Consider the following 3,261-nt stretch of genomic DNA (forward strand, 5'->3'; position numbering starts at 1 on the left):
CCGGCAGAAGTCCCCGTGAAGTCCTTCGGCAGGACGGAGGGCTGCGTGGGCTCCAGTGAGAGAGGGAGTTAGGAGAATCTTATCAAGTAGAGATAGAGCGCTGACAGCGTTAAACTAGGATGCTACTTAGCGTCTTTGCTAACTATGGTGCATTGTGCCAATTAACTAAAGCAAGAAGCCTTGGGCCCCTTACCAAGGTCAGTCTCCTAATAAGAGAGTGAGCCTGTCTTAAGAAACTGGGAGAAACTGGTCCTGCAGGTGGACAAGAGCCAAGGAGCAACTGAGTCTGTGCAAAGACAAGAGGTCAACTAGCGGTGACGAGGAAGAGTCATCAATCTTCATGCCCACGACCTCCCGTGCTGCCCAGCGCTGAATAAACATACCTACTTTACAATCTCACTGATTGTGGAGTCCCTTTTCCGCAAGTCACTAGCAGCGGTTTCTTCCGCAGAGGTTTTCCCAGAGCCGCTTCAAAGCTTCCCTCGCGGAGCTGGGGCGTTGCAGGGGGTCGTCAAAGCACGCACGCGCACACACACACACACGCACACACACACACACAGGCGTTGTTGTCCAAACAGAAAGTATTTACAACAAATTCGACAAGCGGTTTTCCTCTGCCAGCAGCAAATGCCTGAGGGCCCCTACAGCTTCACAAATCATAGCACAAAGAGCCTAAAGTTCCTCTAAAATTTAGGGAAATGATTCAAAATAGATCTGCTAGGGGAAAACGATCACTGGCGGCAGGGTACACAATACACGCGAGTCTCAGCTCTCCTCCGCAGGGTCAGTGCCCACGCCCAAGTGCGACGCTGATGGCACCCGAACATTTGCTGTAGCAGGCAGCAGAGCCAGCAGCTCAGGGGAGCAATTTTAAAAACCAGGAGGCACTTAAACCAACCCTTAATTGACCCAGTTACTGCAGGAGAGTCCCGACTACTCGCCCTGGAGTCCTACTGGCACCAGCAAAAAGCACCAACCAAAGCTTGGGGGAACTTTGGTACAGCACAAGAGAAGGGAGTGGGGGTAGCGTAGCCGTATCGCAGAGCTGCTGCTTTTCACACCATTTTATCATCCCTGATAATTGAAAGTAAGGCCGGGTGGGCTGACCCCACCACCACCACTCCTGGCAGCATGTTTGGTCCACAACGCTAGAATAATTATTTTGCTCCCTCCCACCCCTACAGCTTCATCATCTGAAAAGATTACAGTCAAAACAATGGCATACACAAATAAAAGTCAAGAGTTGACATAGTAACTCCGGGATTTGGGTATCAACTGTCCGAGAAATCAGAACACCCAGGCTTCACAATGTGCCCAACATCGAGCTGTGCCAAGGGGGGGCGGAAGGAAGAAGCTTTCCATTTGAGCCTTCAGAGCATCGCTCCATCACTACGTCAATTCACAGCCACCACAGCGTGCCGATGGACATCTTTCTGTGCCAAAAGAAACAAGTGCTTTGTCCTCTTGATATCAAAGGTAGCCACCTATAGTTACGGAACCATGCACAAGACCTTAACTCTGACCAGCAGGAAAACTTAGGACAACTGAGTGCAGATCCTGCCAATTTCTACCAGTTCCAACTGTGCTTTAAGTCTCATTGCAAAGCCTCAGTTAGAAAAAGGATCACCTCAGGGTATCCAACAAGAAGAAGAGTTGTTTTCTTTTTTTCTTTTTTTTTTTTTTTTTCAATATACCATAGGACTATGCAGTTCAATCATCAATCATCTTGGAAAGCTCAAGGAGGAGGTCATCCTCATCCTTCCCTGGGTCCAAGTCGAGCTCGGCTTCCAGTATGCCGTCTGAGAGTTCCCAAAGTAGCATCTCTAAATCCTCGTCTACAGATACGGGCGCGTTGCCTGTGGAACTCAGCCGGCGTGTCCTTGCTTCTTCTAGCTGGGAAGAAGCTGAAGTCGAGCTTGAGAACTCCATTGGCTCCATGGATTCTGCCTGGCTTCCAAGATGTGCTTCAGGTCTTGGCAGAGCAAGGAAGAGAACAATCAGTATATGCCATTTCTTAACGGGAAATCCCTTTTCTGCAAACCGGCTCTTAAAACCGTAGCCAACCCCTCCTGCACTTCAATCTTACCCAGGGATTGTTATTCAATTAACCCAGGGCTACATTTAGAGCCCAATATATTAGCAGGTACATTTTTCAGTTTGGGGGTTTCTCTGTGAAGCCAGAGCACCCGGAGTCCAGCAAAGATGGGAAACCAACATGGCCTCCCGGAAGCCCAGTGTCCGAGAACTACATCTCCCGGCATGCTCTGGGAAAACAATATGGACTCCCGGAAACCCGGTGGCCAAGAACTACATTTCCCAGCACTCCCCAGAAAATTGAGCCTCGCAGCGTGCCGTAGGACGCCATTTTTTGCTCTGTTACATTACCGGTTTCGTGTTTATGGAGGGTTTTCCCGCCTTTTTGGGGGGTTTCCCCTCAATTTCGGGTTTTCAGCTCTCCATTTCAGAGTTTTTCCCCGCAATTTTGGGGTTCCTTCCCCTAATTTGGTGCTTCGCCCCCCCCCCCCCCACTTTTGGGGTTCCCCCTCCATTTTGGGGATTCCCCCCAGTTCCAAGCCCCCCACAATTTTGGAGGCCCCCACCATCCTTTCTTGGCCTGCCACCCTAATATTAAGGTTCTTTCCCCCAATGTTGGGGTTCTCACCACATGTTTGAGGTTCCTTCCCTTAATTTGGGGCTTAGCTCCCCGGGATCTGGGGCTTTAACCCCAATTTTGGGGGTCCCCCCCAAGTTTGGGGATTCCTCCCCAGGTCTGGGGGGGGGTCCACATTCAATTCTGGAATTTCACACTTCCATTTAAGTCTTCTTCCCCCCAATTTGGGGGTTCACCCACCCAATTTTGGGGGTTCCTCCCCTAATTTGGGGGGACCCGACCAATTTTGGGGGTCCCCCCCAATTGTAGAGTCCCCCACCCTCCTTCTTTGGGTTCCCCCCTAATATTAAAGAGTTCTTCCGCCCAATTTTGGGGGACCCCACAATTTGGCCGTTCCTTCCCCTAACTTGGGGCTTCAACCCTTCGATTTTGGGGGGGCTCCCACCCTCCTATTTTGGCCTTCCGCCCTAATATTAGGCCTAACCCCTAAGAACCTTGACCCCTAACGCTATGGCAACCACGGATCTAACCCTAACCCCTACCGCAACAAACCCTAGAAACCCTAACCCTAAAAACCCTTGCAGCCCTAACCCGATAAAATTTACCACACTAAACCCCTGAAGACTGTTCTGGGGGGTCCACATTCAATT

The 3,261-nt window shown here is 50.5% G+C and overlaps 1 long non-coding RNA gene across 1 annotated transcript; it reads right to left on the reverse strand.

Annotated features, from left to right (window-relative positions):
• Positions 1–1,653: 1,653 nt before the first annotated feature.
• On the reverse strand, positions 1,654–3,008 carry LOC310890786. Its single transcript, XR_014577308.1, has 2 exons — positions 2,087–3,008; positions 1,654–1,972 (listed from the first exon to the last, which is right to left on the reverse strand). It is a non-coding gene; the product is annotated as an uncharacterized lncRNA (long non-coding RNA).
• Between the last annotated feature and the right edge of the window lie 253 nt (positions 3,009–3,261).

The sequence above is a fragment of the Anser anser genome (genome assembly GCF_964211835.1).
Source record: "Anser anser genome assembly, contig: HAP1_SCAFFOLD_429, whole genome shotgun sequence".
Lineage (NCBI taxonomy): Eukaryota > Metazoa > Chordata > Aves > Anseriformes > Anatidae > Anser > Anser anser.